At 47.7% G+C, this 12,692-nt stretch overlaps 1 pseudogene; it reads right to left on the bottom strand.

Moving 5' to 3' along the window:
- Window positions 1–1,102: 1,102 nt before the first annotated feature.
- LOC116280337 (large ribosomal subunit protein eL18 pseudogene) lies at window positions 1,103–11,848 on the bottom strand (annotated as a pseudogene).
- Window positions 11,849–12,692: the final 844 nt, after the last annotated feature.

Below are 12,692 nucleotides of genomic sequence, written 5' to 3'. Positions count from 1 at the left end.
TGTTCTAAGGAGTTCCGTGAGAAAACTGGACCTGGAACAGTGGAAAGGCCTTGCCTAGTATAAAGGCAGCACGCTCAGAACACCAGTTTTCAGTGGGCAGCTGCCCTGGGGCTCCAGACCCAGAGCAGGCATACAGTGAGCACCTGTGAGGTAGCTGAGTGCAGTGGGGGTGAGGACAAGGATCCCCAACTTAACCGCTCTTTGCTTCATGCCAGACCTTGAGGCCAGTGAGCCCAGGCGGTCAGGAGGGTGTGCGCTAACTGGGAGCTCCTGAGAGCCGGACCAGGCCCGATGCAGCTCTGGGCACCCTGATACAGCACCCACCCCCATACACATCGGAGAGCACCAGGAAACGGAAGGGCCAACTCAAAACAAGCGCATCACTGAGCTGGACCTAGTCGGAGTTTTTTCCACACGCCAGCGGAGAGGAGATGCTCACAGAGAAAACAGTGTTAGTCACCATGCCACGTTCTGGGGCTGCCCACGCACACCTGGAGCAGCATGGCACCCGACTGGTTTATGGCCACAAAACCTCTGTGGGAACAGCAGGCAGCAGAGCAGACAGGTCAAAAGTTTACACTTGAGATTCCAAATCTCAGGGATGCTAAATGCAAGGTGGTGCCTTAAATTTGATCTTGGAACAGTAAAAGAACACTAGTGGAAGTCCACAGCCTGTGGTTTAGTCAATGGTAACGTAGGACAGTGTTTTAATTTCTCAGCTGTGATGGATGCACCATGGTTGTGTAAGATGCCACATCAGGGAACACTGGGAGAAGGTATACAGGAGCTCTCTCATGACTGTTAACTGAAAATTGAAAGTTATTCCAAAAAAGTTGTATTTAAAAAAGTTATATTCTCCAGAGGGACTCTCATCTCTGTCGCATGCTAAGCAACCCTGACTCAGTTGAAGCTCTTCACCTGGGCACAGAAACATGGGGATGACAATGGTCTCTGCCTCACTGTGTAAATGGCACTGGGCCTCATCTGGATCCTAAATACTCAGTACATGTTGGTTATTATTATTATTATTATTATTATTATTATTATTATTATCCACACAGTCTGCTCTCACACACAAACTACATTCTTGGGTTGTGGCAGACATGGGACTGCTCCCAGAAGCCCCTTCGTGGAAGGGCTTGCCCCAAGCTGCAGAGAGGAGCCCTTCCTGGGGCAGCCACACTGGTGATGTGGCGATGGGGAGTGTGGCATAAAGGCCCGGACACTTCAGCCAGACGCAGGACAGCTCTGCCCAGCAAGGCTGGCGCCAGCTCTCCCCAGTGGCTGACTGAGGCTTTGTCAGGCCCACATCGCAGCTGCCTTCTTCTTCTGCCCAGTTAGGTGCTGGTCCCAGACAAAAGCTTGCCCCCCACCCCGAGCTCCATTTCAGCGTTTGCTTCCTGGGAGCCGTACCTGCGGCAGCTAGTACCGGGAGTGGTCCACGAAAAAGCAGGTGGCTCGACAGGGCTTGGGACTGCACCGCTCCCCTCTTAGCTACAAGGAGGACTCCAGCACTGGTGGTAGCTGAAGCACAGGCGGGTCCTAGCCCAAGGTGGCTGCAGTTGTTACACGTATGGCGGGTGCAGCGTGCCAGCAGGAGATGAACGCACCAGGCATTTGAGACGAGGGGGTGGGGAGTAACTGTAACTCTAAAGATAACAGTACTAAATGGCCGTGGCTGAGTACCACTGGCATTCCACTGAAAGACAAAGAACAGCTGAGGCCCAGCGACAGCCAGTGGAAAGCCAGGGACGGAAGCCACAGGGCCTCTTTAATTGCATTCAAGGAAACTCATCTTCTATCTAGGGAAGGGGGAACGAATCCAAGCCTGAGACATGAGTCTGAGTTGCTGAACCTCAAAGACAGTTAACTGTCCCACCAGGGCAAGTCCATCAGGCCAAGGGAAAGTCCAGGGATCCTGACCAATGAGCTAAGGACAATTGAGTAGATGCCGCTGAATGGTTCAATTCCCCAGACTCCACTCAGTCTTCCGAGAGGGAAGCATGGTCCAGCCCACACCTCCCTCCAAGGCAGCACAGAGATCTCTTCCTGCAAGGCAACAAGTGTCCCTCAGAGCCCACCTCTACCTGTCTGGGATTTCCTTTAAGAAATCCTGACCTTACCTGAAGTTAAAATGATGCCCATATTTCTTTTATTAGTTTTTCCCTGCAGCATCCACAATCTGTTTAACAACAAGGCATATCCGGGGTTAGTTTCTGTAGCCATGGCTGGCACGTTGGCCTCAGGAGTGCTTGAACTTCTGGCCCTTGGAGCATTGGTAGGGTTTGGTGTGGCTGTGCTGGTTCCCAGGGCCTTGCCCAAATGTTCGTGCACCTCCTGGCCCTTGCAAGGATGAGAGAGCAGGACGGGGCCACCCTCTGGGGGAGTGAGCAGCGCAGACCTTCACTGTGGGTGCCTCCAGGACATGCACGCCGTCCATGAGTCCCCATAAGCACAGCTGTTCTGTCTTCCCGGCCTGGGAGCTTCGTCTTCCCGACCATCCAGGACAGGGACAGAGGCGGTGAGCCAGAGCGACTCATGAACAACACTGCAATAGAAACTGGCTGAAGGTGGAGTTGCTTCCTCCAGCTGGGAACGGTCCGGCCTGACACACAGCCTCGGTGGACATCCTGGCTCCCAGGCTCCCTGTCAAACTTTTGCTCCTTGCAGGGATGACTCCTGCTCAGCCAGGTCCCCAAAGTCCTTTTATTCGTTTTTATAGTTTTACCTTTCACATTTAGGTCTTAGTCAACCAAAGAGAACTGAAGACACACATACATTTAAGGTGACTTTATCTCTGTCCAGGTAGAAGCCAGGCTTCCCGGCAGTGTTCACTAGATACTCCGTCCTCTGTCCACGCGGTCTGGATGTCATCTCCCTCACCCCATCAAGCTCTCGTATGTTCCAAGACCTGCTTCAGGATTTTCTATTTTCTTCCATTTATCTGCTTTGTCCTGTGCTGCTTTTTGGGCTATGGCTTGGTAATGCATCTTAATCACTGGTAAACGAGGTAGGGGTAAATAACAGTATCATCACAGATGAGGAATATCTGAGTGAGTTGTCCAAGACTGCAGAGCTAGTAAGTGGCTGAATCAGGATTCAAACCCATGTCTGCTTTATTTCAAAGACTGGGCTCTTTCCACCCCACATGGCTGTCCTCAGAGTTGTCTCTTTCCCAGAGAGCAGAAGGGGTTGGGATGGTATTTTGATGGCACTGGCTTCATGCGTCCAACCCCAGAGGGGGTCATGTTCCTTCCCAGAAGCAACTGACATTTCCTTTGGCTCCTGGAACCAAAGAGAGAAGCCACATTATCTGCCACTATTGTCTTCCCTTGGGAGCACCGAGCAGGGCAAAGAGAACCAGTCCCAGGCTCAGGACCCAGAGAAAACAGCCCCCACTTTAGTGGGCAGTGGGCTCCCTGCTTCCTGTACTGTGGCTGCAAGGGCTGAGAAGCCATATAATTGTCTTTACTATTTGAAAATAGATATCACATCTGTCTCCTCTGCTAAAAACAAAATAAATAAATGACACTACTCTCCTACCCCAACCAAGCCAACACAAAACCTACAGTAGTCCCTAATTAAACAGTAAGAGCATAGACTTCTTTCTTTCTGTTTGTTTCTTTTTAGCCAATGACCCTATTTTTTTTCTATAATTATATGCAGAAGCCTCAAATGTAAAACATTGAAGTGCAGCTTTAGAAAGGCAGGTGGCCTGTCAGCCTCCTCCTTGTGCCTGGCATACAGGAGCTGCTCAGTAAGTATTTATGGCTGCAAGGGCCTCTGGCTGAAGAATCCACATGGTTAAGAGAGGGCCATGGCTCCAGCTGAAAAGTGGCACATGGACTGGGTCAGGGCCAGGCAGCAGGGCACTTCAGGCTGTGTCCCAGGTCAGCCTGGGATGTCTCCTTCATGACCCCTTGGAAGAGGCTAGAAGACCCAGTCCCTATGTGAATAGGCTGATTCTTCTAAAGGGAGGTTCTTAAATAAACGGAGGGTCGTCACCTACATCCTACTCTGTGTATAGTATTACAAATGTGAAGGAGAAAAAAAACCCCATCTGACTCCAAACCCTAAGAGCTTTCCCTGCATTCTTCCCTGCAGGCATACCCAGGAGGGTAAAGATCCAAGACTCTCTCAGATGGAAAAATCTCACCGTCTCCCCAACCCCCACACTTGTATAGACAGAAAATCGGCATGAAGGGGACCACAGGGCATGGCCTGGAGCCGGGTTCCCTTCCTCCCCGGGCTATGTGCTAGTTACGTCGCCCTCTCCGAGCTTCAGTTTCTCATGTGCATGGCAGGGTTAAACAAGCCAACGTAGATAAAGCTTAGTGACCATGCTCCTGTAGGTTTAGTTTCCTCCCCTCCTTTCCCCTGCACAGCTTGGGCAACAGAGGGCCAGGAAGGGCTAGCTTTTCTAGACCAGCATCTTCCCTTCCTCCCCTGAGCCAGATTCCCCACAGGTGCCTTCAACTCTTCCACGATGCAGAGGTGCTGGCTCCCCCTCACCTGCCTGGCTCTTCCCCACCCTGCGCTCCCACCTGAGACACTTCCTGGCTCTCCCTCATGGCAAGGGGGGGCAAGGGGGCATATCAGGGCAGGGTGGAGAGCACTTTCCCTTCACTTCCCCAGCCTGCTTGGTCAGGTCCTGGCACTTCCCCACCACTCACCTGGGCTTTTCATATTACTTTCCCTCCATAATGCCAGACCAAACTTCCTTCCACCCAAACCTGTAGCCAGGACTCAAAGCACAACTCCTTCCAGTTCCCTTGTTAGCTGCGGGTGCCAAGCTCCTACTGCTGCTGATTGATACTGCAAGTTTTATTTCTGGCTTTGACATCAAGTCCATAAAACAAACGTGCAAAAGAACAATTACCATCAGATATGCAGTTACTGCACCTACTGAGGGAGAAGAACAAGGGAGCAGTTCTCTGCTGGGTCCTGGGCAGGAAAGCCGTCACAGAGCTTCTAACACCGAAGTGGGCTTTAATAGTGGAGGAGGAGTTCAGATGAGGAGAGGAATACGGGAGAATTTCCAGGCAGAGTGACCAGCACGTGTGGACAGGTGTGGAAAGGCCTGGGTAATGAAGTCGTGCTGTATGTGGTGGAGAGGGAGGGAGACAGGCTGAAGGCATACTCTGAACCAAGCCTGCAATGGGCTTTGAAAGCCAAGCAGAGGAGTTCGGAGTCCGTTACCCTGGAAGTAGGACTGGAGGGCACTGTGGCAGGGGTCCGACATCCCAACCACGTCTGCAGCCTTTCACCAGCATCCCACGGCCTTCCCAAGCAGTGTTTTTGGGGTTAACAAGTCTAAAGAGGAAAAACCATCATCTAACACAGCAGTTCTCAAGCTTTCTGGCCTTAAGACCTCTTCTCCCTCCTAAACATTGAGAATCCCTAGTTTTTGTTCACACGGGCTCTATCAGTATGTACTTGATGAGAAAATTAAGAAATTAAAAAATAATTCACTTAAAATAAACCTACTGTATATTAAATTATGTAATCTTTATGAAAAATTCTGATTTTTTAAAAAATTAGTGAGAGGAATGGTGGTGTATTTGATTTTCGCAAATCCCCCTGTTATCTGGCCTAACAGAAGGCAGCTGGATTCCACATCTGCTCCTTCGCTCCTTCTGCTGTGGTGTCACATGCCATGCAGCCTCTGGGAAACTCCACTACACACCTATGAGAGTGGGAGTGAGAACAGCAAGCAGAGGCTCAGTGTTACTAGGAAAACAGTCCTGATCTCAGAGACTGCTCCTGAAAGCAGCCCTCAAGCCACATGTTAAGAACTGCCAGGTAAACCATGGGAGGAGCAAACAGCTGTCAAGACAGCAAGGAGGGATTTAAGAAAAGCAATCACAGGAAGGAAAGAGACTTAACTCAGGGGATGTGAAGAGGCAGGGATGAAAACAAGGCAATGTCACCCAGGGTGACACACGTCTGCCTCCTGGCTCTGCCACTTAGTAGCTGTGTCGTTTCGGCCTGACTGACCTCAGTTAACCCATCTGTGAAAAGGCAATGATGGTGGTGTAAGTAAGGCACTAGTGCAGGGTAGGACACCCGGACTTGTAAAGGTTAGCTCCCTTCCCTTGGGCCAAAGGGCTCTGTGGAACCAGCTTCTGCTGGGTAGCTAAGATACACGTAAGTGTGGGGCAGGCTGCTTGTGCTTCTGTACCGTGGATCAGGTGTGGACTCCAAATGCACGGGCACGTTGAAACGTTGGTATTATTAGCACAGCTGCTCAATCCAAGGCTGTCAAACCAGCACGCTCAAATTTAGGCTGCATTAACAGAGGTACCATGCACAGAATAAGGGAGGCGAGAGCTCCTCTAGTTCACCCTGCTCAGACCCTTCCTCAAGGACTGTGTTCGTCAGGATGGGGAAAGGACTGGACAAAACTCATCCCAAGTGAGGGGCTCTTCTCAGCATGGAGATCTGGCTAGTGGGTGGGAGGTAGTCAGGGAGAGAGGTAATCGCTCTTCTTATAAGATCTGAAAGGTTGACACACTGGCTCAGGGTGGCCTCCAGAACTGAATTAGGGCCTGAGGATGGTCTAGCCAGAGAGGCCGAGGGAAGAGGGGAGCCTGACAATCCCTGGAGTGTCTGAAATGCAATTAGTCTGAGTTGGCAGTAGTGAGGGCCAGAGGCCCTTCCAAATCTGAGTTCCTGTGCCTCTGGTACATTGGAAAGACTGACAGAGGAAATCAGGAGGGAACACTGAGAGTCCCTGGGGATGGGTGAAAGGGGCAGCGGGCACCGTCAGGCAGGTTTGCCGGGTTCTCTGCCAAATCTGATCTGGAGATGAGATGTATCTGCCAATTCCTCAGCCGAGAAACCGGCAAGAGAAAATTCAGCATTGCTCGGAAACAGTTCAGAGACATTAAAGCTTTCTGTACCTGCAATGCCGATGTTTGAGCCGTGCTGCCCCGCTGAGGGGGAAGCCCTCCAGCCTCTTGGGAATGCTGATGTGATAACAGTGACGCAGGAAGGACGAAGGCACCCAGAGATCAAAGGGGCACACACAGCTCTGTGGAAAACAGCTCAGCCACACTCTTGATCCTCCCGTAACCAGTTCTCATTGTTGGAGGAAGACAGAGAAGGTGTCTCCCAGCCTGCAGGGCAGGGTCAGCAACCACATCAGAAAACAAACTTGGCCTTGGGAAAGACGTTCTCCAGACCACTCTCTCACTTGACCCCTACAAGTAGCCGGTGAGGCAGGCTCTGCTTTACAGATGAGGAAACCAGGACACAGAGGTACGGCGACATGGCTGAAGTCACACAGCTGGTGTGGGACGTGAAGACAGAAACCCAGCCAGACCAACTCGGGGTCCTGATTCGCACGTCCCACTGACCTGGCCCCAGCATGGAGTTCCTGGGACTGCAGCTGTTAGTCTGCTCTCCATTTAAGTCTCAGATGTAGACCCATCTGGAATTTGTCAACAGAATCTCACCGTCCCCAACAAGCAGCCAGCTCACAGTATTGTGTGTCAGGTCTTTCAGAATCTGGTGCCAAGGTCCCTGGGCCACGCAAAGGAAAGCAGGCAGCCTGTGAGGTTCTGTTCATTGTCCCTCAACTTCTTAGTTGGCTTTTAGAACTGAAGGGACGGCCGCAAGGTGAGGAGAGCCTGAAGCTCCAGTAAAGATGACAAAGTTGTCTCAACTATCTGTTCACTGCCTGTTTATCCATCCGGTATCAGCTGGGCATCTCCACCTTTCACTCGTCCTGGGGATGGAAATGAAAGGCACAGGCACTGATTTTAGAGCCTGTCAGATGCTCATTCACTGCATCATATAATGGGTGATACAATCTCAGTTCAGGTTTTCACTTTATGGTAGCTACTTACAAGTGGCTAAGGAAGTAGAGAGAAGCCTCTGGCCCAAACTGGAGGGAAAAGAGGGTCATGGAAAGGCTTCCCAGCAGTGAGGTCTTGTATGGTTTTGTATACTGAGGAACCAGCAAGATAAAGGAGGTGGAAGGAATTCCAAACCAAGTGCCTGGCCTTGGACAGCTGCTCATTAGCTGCTGCACGTATGAATCAGGGAAGCGGCCTGTGCCAAGACAGACACAACAGAGCACAGTTCTTGGGGGAAGCCACAAACAGTCCAGCACGTGGGCTGCCCTGCCCTCCACTAGTCTGCTCTTTCTGTAGTCTCCCGTCCCAGCACTAGCACCAGAAACACACTTAGACAGCTGGGTGCCTAAGAAGACTGGTTACACACAGGGGAGGTGACAGAAAGTAAACACTGAGCATAATGGGAGATAAGTCACTGTGCAAGAAAGGAGTTAGAAATAATGAATGGGAGAAGCTAGAATGAACTAGAATGAAAGGTACCAGTGTGAACTCAAGTGTTCAATATCTACATGTAGATATCAGAATACAGATGCATTGTTTGTGTCTGTGCACTTATTGCCGGTGTCTGTTGAAATGCTTGGGAGCAGTGAGACTCCAGCAGCAATGAGCATAGGCAGCCCAAAGTTTTGGTTCTAAACACAATCTTCACGAAAGGGAACCAGAGCTCCTTGGAGAAATGGCAAACGCCAGAGCCGCGGCACAGAAAGTACGAGAGCCTGAAGTGCGTCATTGTGCCAGAAAGGAAGGAAGTACTCAAAAGAGTGATAAGGACACGCCAAACACAGAAGCTAGCTTTAAGAATGAAAATAATGGGACAACTTGAGCATCAAAATAACGACAGTAATGGAGTACATACTACTGAATAAAACAGAAATCTGAGTCCATCACATGCATATCACAAATGGGGCAAAGAGAATGGCAGAATACAGGTGAATGCCAATAAAGGCAGAAGAAATTATGTCACGTGAAAATCACCACTTGACAGCCATCATGAGGATTGATCCAGGCAGGAAACACATCTATGGATACTAAAACTAATGGGCAAAATTTTGATGAGAAATAGGATATTTACAGTCTCAAAATATCTCCCCATAAAGTACTTATTAAATACAAAGAGAAAAGCAGTGAATTATTCAGTGAAGGAGCCTGGCAGACACCACCTTCCCTGAATGATCAAAGTGACCATTTCTGGTGATGGGACAGGTCGCCACCTCATGGGATACAGTGAAAAGAGCACAGCTGCACTTCTTTGGTGTTTCCTCCAAAAATGTGTAACTTGAGTCTGGTCATGAGGAAACACCAAACATAAACTGAGGGACATTCTATAAGACAAGTGTCCTTTAATCTTAAGAAAAAGGTTAAGGTCATAAAGATCAAGCAAAGACTGAGAAAGAATATGGATTGAAGGAGTGTATCACTCTGGGTTGAAGCCTCTTGCTATGGAGAACATTACTGGGACAACTACAAAACTTCAATGGGTTTGGCAAAGTGGGGGCATGGGGGGGGGCCTGAGAGCTCTTTGTGCTGTTCCCGCAATTTTTCTGTAAATTCGAAATTGTGTAATGATGAAAAAATTGCTAAGTCTCTTTGAAAAAATGCAAACGTGGTGTAAAAATTATAATACCAAAGTTAAAGATATAAAAATACAATTTAAAATAATAATTTAAGTAATAAATTAGTGAAAATGTTTCCCTTTTCTTTATAATTTCCTTAGAACGGGAGAGAATATAAAAATTAGCTAAAATTATGTCAAACAAGCAGAAGTAGGCCTCACTGACCAAAAAGAAATTTGAAAACCAAAAACATCACAGAATGCCCCCACAAAACACATATTAAATACACTAAAATGCTAAAAAGTAGCAAGAATCATTCTAGGGTTCATAAAATCATTCAAAAATAAGAACTCTCACCTCAAGCTGTTCTAAGGCAAAGCACCACTGACCCCATTCATTCTCATCCAACTTTTAACCAACCAATTTGAGGTAACTTATCAAGTATTTGCTTGTCTTACCTGCTGTTGCTAGCAAATAAAACCCAGCTGGCTTCAGTGATTTACAAACACTTTTCAGACCCATTCTGAGACAATTTTGGACTTTGTTAGAGAGATAGAAGCTGTCAAAAACCAACCCAGGATCCACATCTAACATCCTAAGCCTTAAGGGGGCAGTTCAATAAGCAGAAACCAGCCCCAGCCTGCCGAAGTGCAGAAGGCCACTGGCAGGACGCCCATCTGGAGAGCTGGTTAATGTGTAACATACAACTGCCCAGCATTTTTTATCACATAAAGTGTAATAGTTAAACAAAACACTGGAGAAAAAGTGTGCAGCTATTTGGGGCTAGGGTTGGAGGCCGGCTTCCCCAGGCACATCGAAGACCGCCTCATGGTCTGGGGAGGATGACTATCTATGAATCATTCTGAGCCAAGTGAGAAGGGAGGAGGAGGGCCTAGATCAACAAGACAGACACGAGGCAGAAGGCCGGTTGATTACTTCTTAACGTGTGCTCCTGGACGACAAGCACCCGCTGAAGACCTGTCGCTATTCAAAGGGCCTGTCATAGTGTTTCTAATACAATGGCAGAGATCAGTCTCTACTCACTTTGGAATCCACAGCACCACACAGGAAGAACATCACTAATGTTTCTTTGGTCCTTGCAGCCTCCTCTCCTACCTGGGACCACCGCTTTCCATGTTAACTGTATCATGACAGGGAAGACCTCTTACACTTTGTCACTATCAGTGTCCCTGTGGTTTCCCAAACATTAGTGCACAGCACTGTATCTCTTCCTAGCAAGTTCAAGCCTTCGCCCCTCTTCCTCCTTGTCACTGCCCCTCGCCCCCCAGTCTGCGTAAACTACCCACACAGTTCTGGAAACTAGTCTGTCACTCAACAGGTCCAACTGCGATATCCCTCTCTCCAGGATTTCATCTATCTTCTACCAGCTGTGGTCCAGATGCTTCCTCTGATGAGAGTTTACTGATCCCAGGGCCCAAGGATTCCCAGATACATTCAAGTGGCCTTTCTGTTCTGGTTGATTCATCACTATGCCACGTGCTTTTGACAAGTGTGCTTAGTGCTGAATTCAATTATCTTACTGGAAGAGCAATAAACAGTGCAGCAACAGCAAAGAATAATTTCAAAGTGGTACCTTAGACACTGCATACATGCTAGACTAGCACATCAGGCACATGATGCTCCTTCGACAGCGGAGATGTTGGGGTGATACCACCTCTCTGGGAAGAACTCGTGATGGTCACAAGCAAAGCAACCTGAAGCTAAGACCTCAAGTCAAGAGGCCAAGAATGCTAAAAAAAAAAAAGGGGGGGGGGGAACAGGGGAGAAAGCACCATGTAATTTAACACATGATGGGCCTAGTTGCAATTTAAAACAGAGATGGCAAACTTTTTACACAAAGGGTCAGGCAGTAATAGTATTCAACAGCAAATCTCTTTAGCACAAAAGCAGCTGCTATAGACAAAAATATGTAAATAAATGAGCATGGCTGTATTTCAACAAAACTGTTTATGGACACTGAAATGTGAATCTTATTTTTCACATGTCACAAAATCCTTAAAAAAAACCCCATTAAAATTAAATTACATTAAAAAAATGTAAAGACCATTCTTAGCTCACAGCTCATACAACAGGCAGCGAGCCAGCTTTGGCTCATGGGGCCGTGGTTTGCCAGCCCCTGGCTCAGAACTAAGCGGAACAAAATGGATGACGGGAAGTCAACTGGAAGGACACGCTGTGCCTGAGCCGCACAGCTACTAGGGAACTCACCAAAATAAAGACTTGGTCAGGAAACACTCCCTGAAATTGCTTACTTCTGGTTGAATATTTTGTAGCTATCTTAGGCTGGTTGCTGAAAGAAAAGAAGCATGGGAAAAATGGGAATTCACTGAAATCTCTCAAAGCTCTCATGAACTTGGATTTATATTCTATCAAGTATCCCATCTCTGTGTTAATGCTTTGGTTGAGAAAACAATCAGGAGATCCACTAAAATCGACCTAGTGCCCAGCCTCCTACTTGCCACATTCACCAACGGCTGAAGAAAACAGAAGGGTCAGTGATAAAGGCATTGTCAACTTCAATGTAAGATTTTACGTGGTAAAATCATTTTTAAAAAATGAGAAATGCAATGTTGGATATATTGAAAATATTTTATAATCAATTCTCCAGAATCCTAGCCATCCAGTACAGGAAAAAATTATATGGTAGAACACTTCAGTATTTTTAAACAATGTAAAGACATATTTGACTGGAGGATGGCAATACGAATTTAACAAATACAAACTTACGCTTCCTCAGTTTCCACAGAGCAACTAAACAACAAATATACATTTAAGAAACAGGAGACAGAATACCTCAAATGCGAAATTCCAAACTCATGCATCTCCTTAGATTAAGAGATTTACCAAAACTGCTTGTAAGTTAAAAAGTAACAGCAAAAGGTCACAAAAAGCCTACTTCTTTCACAGCATCTTGGCTGATTCTTTAAGCAGATAAAAGTACTGCACAGCACGGTCAAAACTTGGCCTGAATTGTCTTCTGGCAATTAGTAATCCCAACATTTGCAGTTTTGTTGTCCAAGGACAAAAGTTCCATGCTATTACTCTCTGCTGTCAGTTTCCAGAGAAAAGAGGAGGTTGCTGCCGGTGGCCCCTCCCCACTGCCCTTTCCAGTTTTCGCTATGCTCAGAGCAATTAGGTAGCAGATAAATACCATAACATACATGACAGTATCTCATTACCCGACCAGAACTGCCACCCTTCTTCCCAACTCATTCTTCTGCCTTGAAAGATGAGCATATTTAGGATTCCTCATTTTATT

Source organism: Vicugna pacos, chromosome 4 (genome assembly GCF_048564905.1).
Source record: "Vicugna pacos chromosome 4, VicPac4, whole genome shotgun sequence".
NCBI classification, from domain to species: domain Eukaryota; kingdom Metazoa; phylum Chordata; class Mammalia; order Artiodactyla; family Camelidae; genus Vicugna; species Vicugna pacos.
Note: the sequence above shows the minus strand (reverse complement) of the source record. Positions and strands in the feature narration are given on the sequence as shown.